Below are 6,923 nucleotides of genomic sequence, written 5' to 3'. Positions count from 1 at the left end.
AAAGGGTGCACCGGTCCTGGAAATACTGCAATACCAGGTCAATGCGTGGAGCGGACAGAGCAAGCTCTATTTCCATCTCCCTGTTCTAAAAATCCATTTAATATATGGTCCCCAGATAGGGGACGTATGAGATATTAAACTGATAAGAACAGATACTACACTTGATCTTAGCCAAAAGGCCGAGAAGCGATAACCCGAACGGGCCGCGCGTTGCCCGAGCCTGCCCGATACTGCTGTTCAGCCCTTGCAGTGATTCAGTCTACTTCTAGGCAATTCCATGGGGCCCTGCAGGCTCACACACTCACAGCTACACGGGAGGTGAATAAAGGCCGGAGAGGAAGCCAGACAGGATTTGCTTCTTTTGCTTGCACCACAATGCAGTGCTGAAAGAGGAGGAATCTACATAAAAACGCCTTCCTGGCAACGCCCAAATGCCCTGCTGCCATGCAGATAAACACTGGCAGCGGCAGCAAGTGCATGCCCACAGCCACCCCTTGTTCCTTCACACCTTGTATCAGCTGTAATCCAGTCCAGTCCAGTGCTGCCTGCTGAGCAGCACTGACCAACACTGCCTGGGCCCAGGCTTTTATCTCTGAGGCCCCATTATGATGTCAGAAAGCTGGCTCTGGCTCCTCAGGGCTCCACTATGACACGTGCAAAGTTCCGTCTGAACTTTATATAAGACGGTGCGGCTCAGTCAGTCACTCAGTGTTGCCTGAGAGGGCAACACTGCAACAGCCGGCCGCCAGGCTGTCTTTTTTTGCACAGCTAGTTGCCTCCAGGAGGCCACAAGAGGGAGACAAGGGACTGCAAAATGGAAAATAAGCATCCACCAACTTTACAGACAACTTCTCCTTGCTCCTACAACCTCCATCCTTGCACAGTTTGTTATTCTTCTAGGTAACATAGTAACAAATCCAAATTGCTGCTCTCTTTGTAGGCAAGCAAGGCTTTGTTGCAACTGCAATTCTTACTCCTTCTTGAAATGTAGGGACGACAGTACATTCCATCACATCCATCTAGTGTACACAGGTAGGTCCATTGTGGCGGGCGGGCGGGCGGGCGGCTTTAATGGCTGTTTGCTGTTCCCCTACTCCACTCCACTATTTGACTGTGGTGCTGCATCAATCAGTGGCTGGCTCAGGTGCAGCTCTTTAACTTACCTAAAAGGGAGGGCGGAGAGAAGACAAGGAAGGTGAATGAGCTGATCCAATGTGAAATGCCGGAAACACAGACACACAGACGACACAAAACAAGAGATGGCAATGTATTCATTAATTGCATTTAATCAATTAGCTCATTATCACTCATGCATTGTCCAACAGGTGTTGAAATAATGGGATTAAAAGGGGAGATCCCTTCAGAAAGACAGAAACAATGGCAAACACAAAAAACACTTTTGGAATCTGATTTTAGTCAACACATAAGGAAAGGGTGCACCGGTCCTGGAAATACTGCAATACCAGGTCAATGCGTGGAGTGGACAGAGCAAGCTCTATTTCCATCTCCCTGTTCTAAAAATCCATTTAATATATGGTCCCCAGATAGGGGACGTATCAGATATTAAACTGATAAGAACAGATAAGGTTTCAACAAAATTTTATTGGCACATATATATATACAGAGAATACATTTTCATAGAATAAAATTCAGTAATAAAATGCTTGTTGTACATTTCATAAAATAATTTTTGGTGTAATACAATTCTGTAATAAATTATTTGTTTGTACATTTTTCTTTAATAAAATTCAGTAACAAAAAGTTTTTATAATTCATTTCATTAAAACCTTTTTGTAAAATTAAATTCAGTAATAAAATGTTTATTTTTAATACATTTCATTAAAATGATAAAAGCAATACATTTTTAACGAGAAGAAGGTTTCTTTAAAAATATGACAATGGCAGGATAAAACAAGCAGTAAAATCACAATTACAAATACATAAATTATTTACATGGTAATCGTGTTCCACAGAGACAGACACCACATGGATGCCGCCTCTTTTGCTCCTAGATTTTTTTTGTCTCTGAGGTAGTAGACATACAGCTCACTTAGCGCAATCTTGACACAGTCTGTAATGTCAATAAAATCACGTTTAAAAAGAAGAATGTTCCTAACCTTCCAGATGGCATTTTTAAAACAATTAATAATCATCCAGCAGATCATCTGCTGTCTGAATGATGGGCAGGTAAAAAGGCCATAAAAAACGTATTCGTACTTAAAATCTTTAAGACCACAGATCCATTTTAGTAAAAGGCCTGCTTTTCTCCATACCTCCTGTGCATAGTGGCAGTTCCAGAACAAGTGCATTACTGTTTCGTCATTCCCGCACCTATCTCGTGGGCACTTGGCTCTCGCCACCAGTCCTCTCCTATGTTGGAATGTACGTGTAGGGAGGCACTGGTGGACGATTGCCCAGGCAAGGTCCTTATGCACATTTGCAAGATATTTTCCATACACATTTCGCCACACTTGCTTGGACCTTGCCTGCGAGAAATTGGACACTGCCACTGTCTCTTCTCCGTGTCTGCACGCCACTGACACCTTCCTCTGGTCCCCCAATATGTCAGGCTCCAATTCTTGGAGGCTCAGGAGCCTAACAGTCTTTTCTAGCACCACATAGTGTTTTGGGGGACACAGAAGCACAGGAGAATTTAAGGAGATACGAGCCCAACGTTTAAAAACCATGCCCGCTGCGTATTTTAAAAAGCAGCTAAAAATGCCATCGGATTTAAACATTTTAAAACAGAAGCAGAAATATTTTATATAAAAAAAAGTAAAAAGGTTAGGAACATTTCTCCCGCCATTGTCTTTACCTTTATACATAAAATCACGTTTTAATTTTTCCATCTTGGAGCCCCACAGAAACATAAAACAAATGCGTGTTAGCTTTTTAATATATAAAATGGATGGAGGGAAAACCATGGCCACATAGAGCATTATTGGGATTAAAATCATTTTTATGATAAAATTTTCCCCTCCATCGTGAGGCTCCTAAGATCCCACATTAAAACCTTCTTCTCTATTTTTGCTATCACTGAGTCCCAGTTAGAGGTCCCATTGTTCGCCTGATTAAAAACAATCCCTAAAATTTTAATCTGGTCCTTCTGCATTCTGACTCCTGGGGTCAGGGAGGAATCCCAGCCTCCTATATTAAAACAGTCACATTTATCAATGTTAAGTTTAAAACCAGAAGCCTCGCAGAAAAAGGTGGTGTTCCTCAGCGCCCTCCTCATGGATGATGAATCGGGGCACAGAATTGTCACATCATCCATGTAGCTTAATACCTTTACTTGGTTGCCCCTCCCACCAGGTATTGGGGCGCCTCTAATAACTTTATCGTTCCTGAGCATGGCTAAAAGGGGCTCCATTGCGCAAATAAATAGTAGGGGAGACAATGGGCACCCTTGCTTGACTCCAGATAAAAGAGGAACACCACTAGTTAAAAATCCATTTATAGAAATCTCACTAAAACAGGACCGATATAAAAGCATCACACGACTTATAATAAAATCAGGCACCGCCATTTTTTTAAGAACCATAAAAAGGAACTCATGGGACACTCTATCAAAGGCCTTTTCAAAGTCAAGGGATAAAATAGCAAGGTTTTGGCCTCGATCTTTAAAATACCAAATAACATCTCTTAAAATATTAAGGGACTCAGTGATAGATCTACCAGGTACCCCACAGACCTGATTTGGGTGGATTAATTTACTGATAAAAGGTTTAAAACGGACCGCTATCTGTTTGGCTAAAATTTTATAATCTACATTTAAAAGCGTAATCGGGCGCCAATTTTTGAGCTGGTCCTTTCCACCCTTCTTTTTAAAAATTAGGGACACAATCCCCCTTCTCCAAGAAGGGGGCAGCTCTTTTACAATAAAAGCCTCTTTATATAGTAAAATCATATCCTCTTTTAAAACATCCCAAAAAGTTAGATAAAATTCAATAGGCAACCCATCCTCCCCAGGGGCCTTTCCCGCTGAAAAACTTTTAAAAACAAATAAAAGTTCCTCTAAATTAAGATCCCGGGATAAAACCTCCTGGTCCAAAGTATCTAACTTAAAATCAAGGGAGTTAAGAGCATGATTTAAAAAGGATTCATCAATAGCTTTTTTTGCTAAAAAGGAGTTGGTAAAAATTAAAAGCTGCATTTAACATTCCTCCCACGGAAGTCTCCCCTTCTAGGTTTAAAATAGCGTCTCTTTTGTCATTTACCTTTTTAAAAAAGAATCGGGAGCACTTCTCGTCTTCTAGATGCTTCACGTGGGAGTTAAAAATTATTTGTTTACCTTTATCATCAAGACATTTTTTTATTTCAGCTTTTAAGTTTAAAATATCAGAATCCACATCAAACCCAACATCCTTCAATTTAAAAAGCACATGTAGACGCTTATTAAGAACATAAAACCACTGTTTCTTTTCTCTAGCTTTCTTCCTACCTGCTCGGATAAAAAATAATTTAATTTTTGGTTTAATGCCCTCCCACCAGTGCAGCATGGTCTCGTGGGGTTTTCTCTGTAATTGCCAGCACTGGTAGGTCCGCACAAACTCATTTTTAATTTCGGGGTCCTCCAGGAGTGTGGCGTTCAACCTCCAGAGGCCCTTACTTACTTTTTGCTCTCCCTCGAGCTCCAGAGACACATTTAGGAGTTTGTGATCTGAAAAGATATTATTTAAAAGCATGCATTTTTGAGGGGTAAAATCATGAGAGGCAAAGATAAAATCGATTCTGGAGCTCACTCTTCCATTCGACCATGTGGCGCCTGGGTCTCCTGGCAAGAGATCCTTCCAGCAATCGCGTAATTTAAAATCATCAATAAAATTTTTGAGCAGGTAGGTAGTTAGGTCTTTTCTATTTGCATCACCCCCCTGTCGGCACTCTCCTTCTCTTATGCAGTTAAAATCACCCCCTACCAGCAGGGGGGTAGACCCAACACAAAACAGTGGTATATGACCGAAAAGAGAACAAATGCCAAAACACAAGAACATTTAGAAAAATGAGCAAAATATTTTATTCAAAATGACATATACATACAAAAATGATAAAAAGAATCCATGAACCAACAGGTTAAAAAGACCAAACCGCCATACAATGTATAAGGAAGGTAACGTCTGAAGTTGACGTATAATAATGACAACCAAAAGATATGATCTAATGATCAGGGTACATACATGCATAAGTATGAAATGAAACATTAATGAAAAAATGCAAGAAAATGTGTGAACATCAAGCACATACCCATTGATCAACCAGATGGAAGCACGGCGATGTGTCTGCCCCAACGCGCGTTTCGGCGCAACTGCCTTCGTCTGGGGGTAGCGTTTTAAATGATGTGTATGCCACTATATATGGGGATGGACCAGCCGATCATGGAATGAAAAAGAGGGGGGAGAAGCCCAAGTATAAACATGTAATAATACATGTTTCGCTGCATGTTTACCGGTCGCTTACCTCGTGGTGAAGCCGGTGGCCGCACCTACCAGAACCGCCAATCACGAGAGGCCAGGGTCGGATGCACGCCATCGCGTCAGAGGACGCGGTCACGTGGATCCGAAACCCGGCGCATCATGAGGGCGGAACGGAGGCCGGGCACCCCTCTACCAATCAGAAGGAGCGACACAGCGAAAAGGTAAGTAACCCAGGATAGGACAGTATATACCAACTTGGACGTGAAGCCAAATTATACAAAACGTCAAAAACAAAGTATATTTCAGTATAACGCACATATAAACAGACAAATGTGAATGAAATATAACGTTATGACAAAAGACAACTTGAAGAAGCATGAATGCTGAATAGCACTACGGTGAAAAGATGATGAAATAATGTGATCCGTGAGATGATACTGAATAAATTTTAATAAATCGTGAGGAAGAAGACAAATGCACTGAAAAACGGTGCCTAAGTATTAGAAGCAAGAAAAAATAAATAATAAATAAATTCCTGCGTCAGTAGAATAATAAATGATGAATACATACAAAAATACGGGAAGAAAATGTATATAGATGAAAGTGAAAAATATATTAGGTGAGGGAATGTGTGTATGTGTCTGTGTATGTTGTGAGAAAGTAAGTGAAAGTGAGTAGAGTGAATGAAGCCCAATAAATGAGCAGTGCAGTAACAGAGAGAAGAGAAGAGTAATTGCGTTTATATGTGTGTGTTTATATGCACATAAATAAAGTAAATAAATAATGAAAAAGTGACAATATAAAATTAAGTTTAATCTAACATCTTTTGACAAAATAGGTTGGAGGTGCACAAAATATTACACTAGTGGTTGTATTGACGAAAAAACCAAGATGACACACAAGTGTAGATGAAAATTTGTATGAATAACTGGTCACTACGCATCATGAGTAAACGAAGTCGATGGAGAAATATGCTGGCATCCCAAGGAGTGGAAAACAAGGAATCCAAGTAATAAAAGGAAGAGAATCACATCAAAGATCTAATCTGTAAATGAATGAAAAAATGTTAAAATCATATAAACACATAGGATCCTGTATAAAAAGATGAACTCCAACACCATTAAAAGCTGCTGACAGTCAGAGAAACGATGAATATCCAGCGGTCTCATTGAGACCTGCGGGGTACATAGTTTGGAGTCTCCATATCCATTTGCACTCACGTTGCAATAAACATTTTTTGAGATCACCCCCACGCATCCCAAGATTAATATGGTCAATGCCCCTGATTTTAAGCATCTTGGAGTTACAGGCATGGTGTGATCGGAAGTGCCTAGGGATTGTCTTGAGCTGCTCGATATTATCAGCCGTTTTTGCATTCTCGATATCCCGTACGTGTTCCCTTACCCTCAACCGAAGCTCACGGGTAGTCATACCTACATATATTTTCGGACAGGGGCAGAGAGCATAGTATATGACACCCTTAGTACCACAAGATATGGGCCAACAGATTTT

General features: G+C 40.6%; 1 non-coding gene and 1 pseudogene across 1 annotated transcript; both read right to left on the bottom strand.

Moving 5' to 3' along the window:
- On the bottom strand, positions 1 to 191 carry LOC142729671 (U2 spliceosomal RNA). Its single transcript, XR_012878425.1, has one exon. It is a non-coding gene; the product is annotated as a U2 spliceosomal RNA (small nuclear RNA).
- Positions 192 to 1,429: 1,238 nt separating this feature from the next.
- LOC142729676 (U2 spliceosomal RNA) lies at positions 1,430 to 1,604 on the bottom strand (annotated as a pseudogene).
- Between the last annotated feature and the right edge of the window lie 5,319 nt (positions 1,605 to 6,923).

Source organism: Rhinoderma darwinii, unplaced genomic scaffold (assembly GCF_050947455.1).
Source record: "Rhinoderma darwinii isolate aRhiDar2 unplaced genomic scaffold, aRhiDar2.hap1 Scaffold_731, whole genome shotgun sequence".
Lineage (NCBI taxonomy): Eukaryota > Metazoa > Chordata > Amphibia > Anura > Rhinodermatidae > Rhinoderma > Rhinoderma darwinii.
This window is presented reverse-complemented; position numbering and strand designations above follow the sequence as displayed.